At 39.4% G+C, this 15,309-nt stretch overlaps 1 pseudogene across 1 annotated transcript; it reads left to right on the forward strand.

The window, feature by feature from the left end:
- Positions 1-236: 236 nt before the first annotated feature.
- On the forward strand, positions 237-14,588 carry LOC145002669 (sodium/hydrogen exchanger 8-like; annotated as a pseudogene). Its single transcript, XR_013661869.1, has 10 exons — positions 237-363; positions 433-550; positions 638-690; positions 766-831; positions 936-980; positions 1,067-1,122; positions 1,239-1,423; positions 14,095-14,142; positions 14,210-14,317; positions 14,376-14,588. The product of XR_013661869.1 is annotated as a sodium/hydrogen exchanger 8-like (transcript).
- Positions 14,589-15,309: the final 721 nt, after the last annotated feature.

Genomic DNA, 15,309 nt, shown 5'->3' on the forward strand with positions numbered 1-15,309 from the left:
CATTCCTGCTTGGAGGACTTTTAAGTGCTACTGATCCTGTTGCTGTTCTTGCTTCCTTAAAAGAACTTGGTGCAACCAAAAAACTGAGTACTATTATAGAAGGGGAATCAATAATGAATGATGGGTATTGATATTCTATTTATCAATTAAACTTACTATATATTTTGTCCCACAAAACTTGCTATATTTTCATTTTTTTCAAAAGGTCTTCAAGATAATCAGTTAAGTATTAATCAGTTAGACCATATAAATAATATTCAGAATGGGAATGGTTGTGTATACACTTTTTTTCCGAATGATAACTGGATCAAGCTTCAGCTGGGAGAGTGTGATCATGTTCTTAACAACAGCATCTCTTGGAGCGTAAGTTTTATTCTTTAAAGTTTTGATAGATGATTTTTTTAAAAAAAGTATTTGTTTACTTTGATTCAGTGTAGGAATGGGTATTGCATTTGGTTTGGTGTCTTATTTGTGGCTTGGATTTGTTTTCAAAGATCCAGTGATAGAAATTACAATGACTTTTTCTATCAGCTATCTTGCTTACTGCATGGTATGTAATATGTCACCTCACAAAACAAACCTATATTTACTAATATTTATACTTTTGATGCTGATATTTGTATCTCTGTTTTGATAGTCTCAAGAAGTTGTTGATATTTCTGGAGTATTAACAGTAATGGCATTGGGAATGTGAGTTGACTTTCTTCAAACAGTCAAATACCCTTAAAAAAAATACTAATTTGAATAGGAAGAATACTTGAACAGGTTCTTTGCTGCTGTTGCTAGAACTGCTTTCGATAGTGAAACACATGAAATCTTGCGTAATTTCTGGTATTTTGTTACCTTTTTAAATACTTTCTATAAATATAATACACAGAAATGTAAAAAAGAATTACTTAAAAGTTAAAACACTCTTAGGCCTTCCTTAACTGTAGGGAAATGGTGGCATATATTGGAAATACACTTATCTTCGTCTTGTGGTATGCATTCCTATAATAAATAAAACTTCCCATTTTACATTATTACTTGATTTATTAGTTTTGTTTTTAATTCTTTTATCTTGAAGTGGAGCAATCATAGCTGAAGCTACACTCACAGGTGACAACATCCTCAAACATGAAGGTAATATGATCAAGATCAAATATAATAAGTATATCTTCATTTCCTCTAGCTATCATACATATATTTACATTTTATTTCCAATTGGCATGATCATGTTTTTATTAATTTTGACACAGAAAATTATTGGGGGTATCTCATCCTCCTCTATGTAGTAGTACAACTGTCACGTGGTATAGTGCTTGGATCATTTTATCCCTTTCTGAGTTATTTAGGTTATGGTTTAGATTGGAAAGAAGCTTTTGTCCTTATGTGGTCTGGTTTAAGAGGCCCTGTAGCATTGTCTCTAGCTTTATCAGTTAAGGCAAGTTATCCTTTACACTTTGATAACAAATCTTGAAAATTATATTTTTATCCTTTACACTTTGATGTTCTTTTCTGTCACACCCCAAAACCGGAACGGCGGAAACGTTCTGGGGTGGATGACGTCATGTCAAGTATCACAACACATGCATTATAGTAATCAAAGTACAACAAAACATTGCATTAATAGTAATAGTTTTTACAAGGTTACATTACAACACTTTAAAGTAATACAAGTAATAGTATAAATACAGCGTGGTACAAAGCTATCTTCATCAACAGCTCCGGGGATGTACCTGTCTAATGCTAACCTGAGAATACAAGTTATTTGAAAAGCGAGTATCAACATTTTTACAAATGCTGGTGAGTTCATAAGCATTTAGTGTCATTTTATTCAAATAACTTAAGAAAGTAGTAGTTTAAAAGATTTCAGTGTACTAGAGTCCTTTCCAGAAAATCCTATATTTTCTTTAATAAAAGCAGCCTTCTACCAAGACTGGTCAGTGATGTAGAGTAAAAAGTAGTTTTCCCTAAATTGCTATCATTATCAAAATACTGAATTTGATTATTGAGGAAAGCAACGACATCAGGGAATATCATATGCCTCAGCAGTGAGGACTGCTGACTAAGGCAAAGAACCATAGACTCCAGGAAAGTATCAAACATACGACACGCCTGGTTCAGTCTAACAAGTGGAGACACAGACCCCAGAAGGTACCAAATGAAAAGTACATCTCGCAAGGTTAAAACAGTGAAGACAGACCGCAGACGATACCAAATGAAGGGTACATCTTGCAAGGTCAAAACAGTGAAGACAGACCGCAGATGATACCAAATGAAGGGTACACCTCGCAAGGTCAAAACAGTGAAGACAGACCGCAGACGATACCAAATGAAGGGTACATCTCACAAGGTCAAAACAGTGACTACAGACCGCAGACAGTATCACATGAAAGACACGTCTAGCAAGGTCAAACAGTGTGACTCTGAAAAAGGTGACATCAGCATACAGTGTAAATTGCTGACGAAATACCGTTACCTTAAAGCCATGAATTATAAGGCAACCCAGGATACTCGTAACCATACTGACTAGAGTACTAGACGCCCTACAAGCATCTATATATTGTGACATTTGTCACCCCTTGGCTTGGTAGGCCGTGGACTGTAGCTAGCAGCCAGGGTGCGGGGTTGTCAATCCCGTATAGGCCTATACACACAATGTCCGCTCTCCCTACAGGAGACTCTGGTTACCAACTAGACGACGGAGAAGGCCGCGTCCCGAAGATGCATCCCAAATAGAGGATAGTGTGTTACTAAGAGGGAGTGGGTTTCTAATGTAAGTGTAGACTAGAGGTAGAGATTCTTAACAGACTGAAGAAAACTCGTATGTCTATGCTCGTATACATAATATATAACTAATGAATCGAACGACCTTCAGATGGACATCCGATCCCACCAGACCACATCTCAACGAAGAAAAGGAAATAGGGCGGACAAGCCTTCCTAAGTCCTTCAATCATTATTTATATGCATCTATACAGGCATAAACATACATCTAACTACGCTTGAGTGTGTATCATACAGTGAAGTATAAGTGTACAGTGGAACATCTGAGTCGTGAAGTATAAGTGTACAGTGGAACATCTGAGTCGTGAAGTATAAGAGTACAGTGGAACATCTGAGTCGTGAAGTATAAGTGTACAGTGGAACATCTGAGTCGTGAAGTATAAGAGTATAGTGGAACATCTGAGTCGTGCAGTATAAGTGTACAGTGGAACATCTGAGTCGTGAAGTATAAGTGTACAGTGGAACATCTGAGTCGTGAAGTATAAGAGTACAGTGGAACATCCGAGTCGTGAAGTATACGTGTACAGTGTGGGATAATCGAACCATGAAGTATAAGCGTACCAAGTATAAGTGTATCACGAAGCAGAGACGACAATAAGTGATGTAAGAACGTCTATCAAGTATAAGTGGAGTAAAGTCGTTATCCAGTATAAGTGAAGGAGAAATCGTATCACTAAGTAAGAGCGTGAATAAGTATAAGCGTCATCAAGTATAAGCGACTATAGGTATACGTCAAAAAGGGAAATCTTTAATGAAAAGCCTTTATGTACAGAGAAAATCACAAATTGTATTCCTTTGTAAAATACGTTTAAAACCTTAGAGGATCTTTCATAAACCAATTTAGGATAAATTTGAATAAATCCGTATAAGTAAAAGTTATGAAATAAGTAAAAATCCTTATAGTGTCCCACTCGGTAAAACAGTGTAAAGTGGTTAAATCTTGTGCATGCGGGTTATCAATCACATGTGATTAACATGATAACTGGCATGTTTAACTTGTATTCCCCCCTATAAAACATTTAAAAGCATTTAAAAGGTTCATTCAGGGGTATGAACTCACCTGGTGTAAGTAGGTCCGACGAAAGTGCCGATTGGGCGTTCGGGGTCACGCAAGGACTTGAACACACACAAGGACCTATTTTAACATATGATAACATATGTTCACATACAATTAGGATATAATATACTAATTAAACAATTATACACACTCAAAGGAGTGGAAAACACTTTTGGTTGAGTGTTTGGGGTCCCGGGTAGCATTTACGGGTGCTAAGGGTCTCTTATCAGTTGTGGGACTTTGCTATACTCATATATCAAGTGTGTAAATGGATTTAAAACACCAAAATGGACCAAACAAGGAGTTTACGGCCCAACCTAAGGGAGTTTACGGCCGTAAACTCCCAAGGTCAATTTCTTGGGTGTTTGATGCTTCTAGCTTGCTCATAGAATTATTCCAAGCACTTTTCCTAACAGGTATGTGTGGGTTTGAGGCCTCTAAGGGTACTAAACAAGAGTTTACAGCCTAGGAACTCTCCCAAGGGAGTTTACGGCCGTAAACTCTCAACCTTTGAGTTTAGTGAAGTTTTAAGCCCCTATTGCCTTCCTAGAATTTTCTTATGAAGTTTGATGCTATTTTGGATGATTAAAATCAACATTTGAGGGGGTTTTGGGGAGTTTACGGCCTAGACACTTGCTTGGGCCGTAAACTCCAAATCAAGCCTTATTTCATTGTGTTGAAGTCCTTAAATCCTTCCTAGCATTTTATAGAAATAGTCTAAGGCCATTTGGGGGACAAAAACCAACATTTTGGGCATGTTTGGGGAGTTTACGGCCTAAGCATGTGCTTGGGCCGTAAACTCATTTTCATCCTTCATTTTGATGTGTTTAAGTGATCCAAACCCAAAGGAATAAGCCCTTAATTTATGTGTTAAGCCCTAGTGTGGTTTGGGAGTGTTTTTGAGACATTTAAACAAGGTTTAGAGGTGTTTACGGCCTAAGCATGTGCTTGGGCCGTAAACTCTCTTTTATGCCACAAAATGATTGTTTTAAATGTGCAAACACTCCTAGGCTAATTCTTCTATTTATTTCCAAGCCATTTGGGACAAGTTTGGGTCATTTTGGCCTCATTTTGGGTGTTTACGGCCTAAGGAGGTTCTTAGGCCGTAAACTCCTTTTTCATTGCTTCTAAGTCCAATTTTTGGGCTATAAACTCAATTCAATATGTTTAGAATAAGCTAGGGTAAGCGGACTTACTATTTGGAAGCGTTTGGTTGCGGTTTCGGGGTGAAAACGGGTCTAGAGAGAGAGTGTAAAAAGTCTCCAATAGACTCCACTCACCCTTATATAGGGTTTTGAGTTGGGACACAGTGGAAGTCTACCCGATACTGCCGTTAAACAGGGCTTTTGGTCGCACCCGATTTAGTGGTCGTAATAATAAACTAATATTTTCCAAGTAAATGGAAATATGTGCTATGTATTTTATTTCCTTTTATCACGACTTAACGGCATATAAACATACACAATTGAAATTTTTATTAAACTTGAAGACTTCTCATTAACGAAACTTTTGAACAGTGGAATATTCCGTTAACGGTAACGGAGAAATGTAACGGGACAACTTGGGTTGTCACATCATCCCCCCGTTAGAGGGAATTTCGTCCCGAAATTCAGATCTAGGCAAGGAAGTAGGTATGGATGGCCAAGTAGAGGTAAGAGAGTACTTCCTATGTGGTTGTCCTTGCATCCCCAAGTGATCTCTGGTCTGTGTTTGTCATTTCAACAGACCCTCGCGTATGGGATGCGGATTCCGTCTCGTGTAGCTAGTGGGTTCCAACTGGTGTATCTACAAGGTTAGGGTTCTCGATGGATTCTATCAAGATGAGTGAGGTACGAAGAGTGTTGTAGGGAATTCACGTATCAAGTCTAAGAAGTGAATTGATCGAATGTGAACCTTGTGGTATATCCGAAAGTAGTAGCGGCCTGAAAAGGGTCGGACCATGTCTCCATGAGGATTCTCGGATGGTCCTAAGCTCTCGGAAAGGAGTAGAGCTTTTCAGTACTAAGAACATAGTGTACTTCTATGGCAAGATCAACACTGGCGTGATCGCCATTACGAAGTTCCTAACATTCTCGCTTGTACTGGATGTGTAGTCCTTCAGGTTAGTCCTTAGGAAGCTCAGGTGGTCTTCGGTTTCGTGTTTTCTTTCAACTAGCTGATAGAGGCTTTCTAGATCGTCGAGTGGGTTGCGTGACTATGGTTATCGGTTTGCTATAGAGTGTCTATCTTACGCTTGTGCAAAATGGACCTGCACTAACGAAGATTGAGATACGGGAACCCTGAGGGTCGAGGAGATAGGGTTTCACCTAACGAGCATTGGACTATCTCGGGAGGTAGTTCTTATTATCTCTGCGTGAGATAGTATTCGTGGAACACCTAATAATCCAATGAATCTCTAAGACTGTGGTTTATTCTAGCGTGGAAAGTGTGTGCTCTTGCATAACCCTTCGACTAACACCAGGGCTGGTGTCAAGTCTATAATCTCTTCGGGATCAGGGTCACAAGGCTTAACGCAACTACGTTCGCACTTTACCAAGTATTCTTGGCTGCGAAGGTTATCCTGTGGTTCTCGGCATTCTAGTGTCCTCTTCGGAGAATGTATTCCATAGTCTACAGGGTGACGACGATTTCCTCCATGCAATAGGGTAGAGGATGATAGGCACCACTTGTCTATAACGAGGTGGACGAAGTGCCGGAGTAGTGCGGGCATATACTGCAACTACTCATCCGGAGATTCTGGGTTTTCTCGGTCTTGGTTAAATCTAGTGAGTATAGAGTCTTCTCACTCGGAACTTTTAAGAGTTCAACCCGTAGTGATTTTCTTGACTTTAGCTCCTATGTTATGGAATATGGTGAAGGTGTTTTGCTAAGAGGTCCGTGGTAGAGCTCATACTAAGCCTAACCGCAAATACCGCATGTATGCGAGCAGTATACAGTTGAGGTCGGCGGGACGTTTAGCTGTGCGACTCCAACCCAACGAGGAACAGGGAATAGGGAGGAAACACACACCTTTAATCTTTTTGATCTCAATTATATGTCGCCCTTATGCATATACCTGATTATAGCGGTCAGTCTCATGAGTTCTATTCTCTAGGTTCACGAACCTAATGTGCGAGGTGCGAAGGGTCTCTCGGGGAAATTATACGGAGTATGCTTCGGTCGGATGTCGTCTTCTAGAGTATCTTGTAGTGTGTTTCACTTCGGTGTTCATCTGACTACGAGGGGTCGGTCAACAGTGTATGGTACCCTCCCTTGGGTACTTCGAAAGGTTTGAGATAAGAGGGATGATTGACGGATCGTATTAGGTTGATTTATTTGTGTTAGATTCAGGTTCGGAAGAACCTTTATTTGCCGATATGGCTATGGAGAAAGTTCTTTTTACACAGCACTTAAGGATTTACACACGGTTGCACGAGATCAAACCATGATCAATAGAATCGTCGAAGTTGGCACACTCCGACATGATATAAAGTGAAGATCGATAGAGTCATGCGCCGAACAGGCACACCAGTTCGAGGCGTCTCGGGTTTCGTCCTACGTATCACTACCACGGATACTTGGACTGATAGATTCGATGCGGAACTATAGAGAGTTCTAAGTGTTTCCGAATAGAGTATCTTTTCATGAACGGATTCTCACAAGGCGTTTCTATAATCGCCTCACATATACTAGTCATGTATATTTAAGGTGGGGAGGACTGTTGACTGAGCGACCCCGCCCTAAATCCACAACCAAACGAGGAACAAGAGATGAGGCGGCATTCGCTCACTCTAGGTCTGTCCATCTTAAATATACATGGCCGTAACGTATATGTTTAGCCACTATAGTTTTACCTAATGAATTTTAAATTTTTATAACAGTGCTGCGACTTTCGCCTTACTGGAAAGAATTTGCATTTGAATTAGTCTTTTATTGTTCTTAGCTTAGTTATCTGAGATCGAGAGTCGTACCAAAATCTAATGAGTTCTTTGCCGCTTCTCCCTAAGCAGTAGTGTCAGGTTCCTTCTGTGTCTTTGTCTTTCCATTCGGTTGGGCAATCCTTCTTGAAGTGTCCAAACTCGCCACATAGGCGGCAAACCTGTGTGGCCGCCGCATTGGTGATTGATGCAATACGTTCCACCGGAGTTCTGCATACATGAGCAGTATGCCCCTTCATGTGGCACCTAGCACAATAGAGTTCTCGGCAGGCACCATGATGATGGTAGCTGCACCTGCTGCAGTGGGGAAGGTCTCCTAGATAAGGTCTTCTTGGAGTCGGGAGGGAGGGTTTGACAGTGGTACAGACTGCCTCAGCTCGTTGTCCATCGGAAAGTCCTTGAGCCGAGGTACTTCCCTCCTCTATCTTGAGTTTCCTCTTTAGTGGGTTCAGTTGGGGTTCTCGGGTGGCTGAGTATGGAAGTGTGGATTGATGCTGTCTATCGTCAGAATTGGAATTTCCAACGGGCACCTTGCTAACATTGGCGTTGTTAGCATTCAGGTGAGCCATGATAGCTGCTACGGCTGCTGAAACTGCAGCTTGGAACGTAGCTTCATCAAATAAGAGAGTAGGTTTCTTGCTTGTGGATTGGTTACGCTTCTTCGGTGGCATGGTTTTTCCTACACGGAAAGGAATACAAGGTAATGAGAGATGATGGTTAATCCTGGACATTTCCGTCCTGAACGTATTAGGCATAATATTTTTCCCGTGCCTCAAGTATTGGTTGTTTGAACGTCGACCTACATCCCTATGATGTAGTCCTGGAAATCAAAGTGGGTGTATGAATATCAGAAAAAGGCCATATGATGCGAGTCGTTCCTACTAAGTTACCTTTATACTAAGAAAGGTTTCACTCTCCGGTCTGGAGAGATTTGAGAATAGTTCGGAACAAAGCTGCGGGAAGAGAGGCTCATGAGGGCTTATGGCTAAATAACCTCACAGAGGTGTGAGGATCCGCTCTAAGCGCATTACTGGCAACGGGAACAAGGCGATTTACCTAACACATAGCGTGAGCAGTGTAATCACTAACTCACTAAATTGTATTAATTTATGGGTGTATTAGCGTGAAGAACACGAGGAAAAGACTCTTCTCGGGGTTCCACGTACTGGCTCCCTCGGTCTGCCTCGTATCCTTGACAGGAATCGGCGTTGGTTTCCTTCGGGTAGTTTCCTAGGGTTCTCTTCTCGTATGGACATATTGAATTTCTACTCCGCCTTCCTTCTGACTCCGATTATGGGTGTCATCACTTCATGATGGATGACCGGGAATCTCCAAAGTTTAGGTGAGTTTCTCACCGATGTCCCTAAAAGAACATGGGCACTTGGTGTATTCAATAGTCTCGACCCAGTTCATTTATTTCCGAACAGGAAATCTTCTGAATGAACTTCTTCGGGGTCGGAATCAACTCTTCTGTTATGTACGGAAGTGGATAGGGTTTTCTACAGGGTTCGTGCGAGAATGGAAATGTCTAAAGAATCCTAATAGATTATTAACATTTCGCTGGATGATCCACATCGAGTCCTGCTACGATTACACAGGGTATACAAATCATATATAGCTTAGATCCGATAGGCCTTCGAATATGTGATACTACTCTAGAACCACATCCCAACGAGGAAAAGGAAATAGAGCGAAACCACACATTCTTAGCATATGGGGTCCTTATTATGTATAACCTTGGAAGTATACCCTCTGTAGTTGTAGGTATGTCAATAAGGATCTTTTAGTTCTCACACCCGGTTATCTATGTATCCTAAATACCCCTATGGTATTTTAATTCTTGTTTGTTTTCTCATCTTCTGAATGTCATTCTGGGATTAGTGTGAATCTTTTAGCGCTCTAAAATACTCCTATAGTATTTTAACTTTATGTTTGGCTCTAACAAATCCTAGTTGGTAAGTTTCAGACCTGTTGCACACCACGATCACTCCTGAGCACACGTTCATCGCATCTCGAATAAAGGTAGTTGATCAGGTTACATTTATTCCAGCGTACGATTACATAACTGCCCAGATTTGTCTGTAGTGCTCAACATCCGAAGACTTTTATTCTTGTTCTTCTTGTGATACTTGTGTTCGAGTGTTTAGATTTTGGATGTTATTATACTTTGGTAAAATATGGTTATATTTTAAAGTATAATTTTTGGTCAGAGTATTTTATCCCTTTTGTATTTATAGGCAGTATATCTTTTATGAATTGATATACTTAGCTCACTATAAACAATGCTCTGATACCAATCTGTCACACCCCAAAACCGGAACGGCGGAAACGTTCTGGGGTGGATGACGTCATGTCAAGTATCACAACACATGCATTATAGTAATCAAAGTACAACAAAACATTGCATTAATAGTAATAGTTTTTACAAGGTTACATTACAACACTTTAAAGTAATACAAGTAATAGTATAAATACAGCGTGGTACAAAGCTATCTTCATCAACAGCTCCGGGGATGTACCTGTCTAATGCTAACCTGAGAATACAAGTTATTTGAAAAGCGAGTATCAACATTTTTACAAATGCTGGTGAGTTCATAAGCATTTAGTGTCATTTTATTCAAATAACTTAAGAAAGTAGTAGTTTAAAAGATTTCAGTGTACTAGAGTCCTTTCCAGAAAATCCTATATTTTCTTTAATAAAAGCAGCCTTCTACCAAGACTGGTCAGTGATGTAGAGTAAAAAGTAGTTTTCCCTAAATTGCTATCATTATCAAAATACTGAATTTGATTATTGAGGAAAGCAACGACATCAGGGAATATCATATGCCTCAGCAGTGAGGACTGCTGACTAAGGCAAAGAACCATAGACTCCAGGAAAGTATCAAACATACGACACGCCTGGTTCAGTCTAACAAGTGGAGACACAGACCCCAGAAGGTACCAAATGAAAAGTACATCTCGCAAGGTTAAAACAGTGAAGACAGACCGCAGACGATACCAAATGAAGGGTACATCTTGCAAGGTCAAAACAGTGAAGACAGACCGCAGACGATACCAAATGAAGGGTACATCTCGCAAGGTCAAAACAGTGAAGACAGACCGCAGACGATACCAAATGAAGGGTACATCTCGCAAGGTCAAAACAGTGAAGACAAACCGCAGACGATACCAAATGAAGGGTACATCTCGCAAGGTCAAAACAGTGACTACAGACCGCAGACAGTATCACATGAAAGACACGTCTAGCAAGGTCAAACAGTGTGACTCTGAAAAAGGTGACATCAGCATACAGTGTAAATTGCTGACGAAATACCGTTACCTTAAAGCCATGAATTATAAGGCAACCCAGGATACTCGTAACCATACTGACTAGAGTACTAGACACCCTACAAGCATCTATATATTGTGACATTTGTCACCCCTTGGCTTGGTAGACCGTGGACTGTAGCTAGCAGTCAGGGTGCGGGGTTGTCAATCCCGTATAGGCCTATACACACAATGTCCGCTCTCCCTACAGGAGACTCTGGTTACCAACTAGACGACGGAGAAGGCCGCATCCCAAAGATGCATCCCAAATAGAGGATAGTGTGTTACTAAGAGGGAGTGGGTTTCTAATGTAAGTGTAGACTAGAGGTAGAGATTCTTAACAGACTGAAGAAAACTCGTATGTCTATGCTCGTATACATAATATATAACTAATGAATCGAACGACCTTCAAATGGACATCCGATCCCACCAGACCACATCTCAACGAAGAAAAGGAAATAGGGCGGACAAGCCTTCCTAAGTCCTTCAATCATTATTTATATGCATCTATACAGGCATAAACATACATCTAACTACGCTTGAGTGTGTATCATACAGTAAAGTATAAGTGTACAGTGGAACATCTGAGTCGTGAAGTATAAGTGTACAGTGGAACATCTGAGTCGTGAAGTATAAGAGTACAGTGGAACATCTGAGTCGTGAAGTATAAGTGTACAGTGGAACATCTGAGTCATGAAGTATAAGAGTACAGTGGAACATCTGAGTCGTGAAGTATAAGTGTACAGTGGAACATCTGAGTCGTGAAGTATAAGTGTACAGTGGAACATCTGAGTCGTGAAGTATAAGAGTACAGTGGAACATCCGAGTCGTGAAGTATACGTGTACAGTGTGGGATAATCGAACCATGAAGTATAAGCGTACCAAGTATAAGTGTATCGCGAAGCAGAGACGATAATAAGTGATGTAAGAACGTCTATCAAGTATAAGTGGAGTAAAGTCGTTATCTAGTATAAGTGAAGGAGAAATCGTATCACTAATTAAGAGCGTGAATAAGTATAAGCGTCATCAAGTATAAGCGACTATAGGTATAAGTGAAAGTGTTACCGAGTCAGAGTACAAAATAAGTATAAGTGAAGCAGCAGTGTTTAACAAGTAAAAGTATACGTCAAAAAGGGAAATCTTTAATGAAAAGCCTTTATGTACAGAGAAAATCACAAATTGTATTCCTTTGTAAAATACGTTTAAAACCTTAGAGGATCTTTCATAAACCAATTTAGGATAAATTTGAATAAATCAGTATAAGTAAAAGTTATGAAATAAGTAAAAATCCTTATAGTGTCCCACTCGGTAAAACAGTGTAAAGTGGTTAAATCTTGTGCATGCGGGTTATCAATCACATGTGATTGACATGATAACTGGCATGTTTAACTTGTATTCTCCCCTATAAAACATTTAAAAGCATTTAAAAGGTTCATTCAGGGGTATGAACTCACCTGGTGTAAGTAGGTCCGACGAAAGTGCCGATTGGGCGTTTGGGGTCACGCAAGGACTTGAACACACACAAGGACCTATTTTAACATATGATAACATATGTTCACATACAATTAGCATATAATATACTAATTAAACAATTATACACACTCAAAGGAGTGGAAAACACTTTTGGTTGAGTGTTTGGGGTCCCGGGTAGCATTTACGGGTGCTAAGGGTCTCTTATCAGTTGTGGGACTTTGCTATACTCACATATCAAGTGTGTAAATGGATTTAAAACACCAACATGGACCAAACAAGGAGTTTACGGCCCAACCTAAGGGAGTTTACGACCGTAAACTCCCAAGGTCAATTTCTTGGGTGTTTGATGCTTCTAGCTTGCTCATAGAATTATTCCAAGCACTTTTCCTAACAGGTATGTGTGGGTTTGAGGCCTCTAAGGGTACTAAACAAGAGTTTACGGCCTAGGAACTCTCCCAAGGGAGTTTACGGCCGTAAACTCTCAACCTTTGAGTTTAGTGAAGTTTTAAGCCCCTATTGCCTTCCTAGAATTTTCTTATGAAGTTTGATGCTATTTTGGATGATTAAAATCAACATTTGAGGGGGTTTTGGGGAGTTTACGACCTAGGCACTTGCTTGGGCTGTAAACTCCAAATCAAGCCTCATTTCATTGTGTTTAAGTCCTTAAATCCTTCCTAGCATTTTATAGAAATAGTCTAAGGCCATTTGGGGGACAAAAACCAACATTTTGGGCATGTTTGGGGAGTTTACGGCCTAAGCATGTGCTTGGGCCGTAAACTCATTTTCATCCTTCATTTTGATGTGTTTAAGTGATCCAAACCCAAAGGAATAAGCCCTTAATTTATGTGTTAAGCCCTAGTGTGGTTTGGGAGTGTTTTTGAGACATTTAAACAAGGTTTAGAGGTGTTTACGGCCTAAGCATGTGCTTGGGCCGTAAACTCTCTTTTATGCCACAAAATGATTGTTTTAAATGTGCAAACACTCCTAGGCTAATTCTTCTATTTATTTCCAAGCCATTTGGGACAAGTTTGGGTCATTTTGGCCTCATTTTGGGTGTTTATGGCCTAAGGAGGTTCTTAGGCCGTAAACTCCTTTTTCATTGCTTCTAAGTCCGATTTTTGGGCTATAAACTCAATTCAATATGTTTAGAATAAGCTAGGGTAAGCGGACTTACTATTTGGAAGCGTTTGGTTGCGGTTTCGGGGCGAAAACGAGTCTAGAGAGGGAGTATAGAGAGAGAGTGTAAAAAGTCTCCAATAGACTCCACTCACCCTTATATAGGGTTTTGAGTTGGGACACAGTGGAAGTCTACCCGATACTGCCGTTAAACGGGGCTTTTGGTCGCACCCGATTTAGTGGTTGTAATAATAAACTAATATTTTCCAAGTAAATGGAAATATGTGCTATGTATTTTATTTCCTTTTATCACGACTTAACGGCATATAAACATACACAATTGAAATGTTTATTAAACTTGAAGACTTCTCATTAACGGAACTTTTGAACAGTGGAATATTCCGTTAACGGTAACGGAGAAATGTAACGGGACAACTTGGGTTGTCACATTTTCAGCAATCTAGTGACACATCATCATACATTAATCAAGAAACATGAACACTGGTATATTTGTTATCTCGACATTCTAAATTATCTAGAATCTAAATTAAAAATTTACTCTGTTTTGCAGTTTGTGGTGTTCACTGGTGGAATTGTGTTTCTAACACTTATTGTAAACGGATCAACTACTCAATTTGTTTTACAGATGCTAAAAATGGATAAGATGTCAGCTACTAAGGTATTATATATGTATATATTTCTATTGTTAAGTGATTTTTAATGAATGATTGTGGTAGAAACGTATACTGGATTACACCAAGAATGAAATGATGAGGAAATCACTGGAGGCATTCAGTGATCTAATGGATGATGAGGAATTAGGATCTGTAAATTGGCATAGTGTCAAGAATTACATCACATGTTTGCATGATAAAAAAGAAGGAGAGCATGACATGTATCTATCTGAATCTGATATACAGATACGTATACGCTTCTTAAATTGTAATTAACAATTTTGATTATTTTCCTCACCTTAATTCATTTTCTAAATACTATATTATTTCAATTACATATTTATCACTTGAGTTTCTGTTACATATTTACCCTATTAGTAGTGGGATGGATAGAAAGTTTAGCATGTAATCCTTAGAGCAATTTTGTGTCTTGTTTTGGGGTTGAAATCAGATTCTGGTATTGTTTTCTCTTGTGTTTTTGTGTTAGAATTTGAGTTCATAGAACATAATCATATACATCATAATGATGGATTTCTTTTTTAGGTTTTAGGTGTTTTAAAAACAAGGCAAATGACATATTCAGTGCTAAATCATCTAAATGAATACGTTGAAGATCTTGACAAGTCTGGATTGTTAGAGAAGGAGGATTTGGTTCATCTCCATGATTCCATTCAGGTATTCCTATTCCTCATATGTAAGTTAATTAGTCTTCTGTGGCTTATATGAATAAGTCATTTTATTATTCTGGATTTAATGCAGAGTGACTTGAAGAAACTTGCGCGAAATCCTTGTTTATTTAAGATCCCCAAAGCACATGAACATGAATATGATCTGACTAATGCAAATCCTTCTTTTGGGAGCCCTTCCATCCATGTTGTGTGAGCAAATTGTGGGGTCCACGTCTACCAAAGAGACAATGGAACTACATAATCGTGGTGTGTGTAGTTAATTTTGCAATATCGGTTGAGAATATCACCGAGATTTGCAATTATCCATA

The sequence above is a fragment of the Lactuca saligna genome, chromosome 6 (genome assembly GCF_052625555.1).
Source record: "Lactuca saligna cultivar CGN05327 chromosome 6, ASM5262555v1, whole genome shotgun sequence".
Classification (NCBI taxonomy): domain Eukaryota; kingdom Viridiplantae; phylum Streptophyta; class Magnoliopsida; order Asterales; family Asteraceae; genus Lactuca; species Lactuca saligna.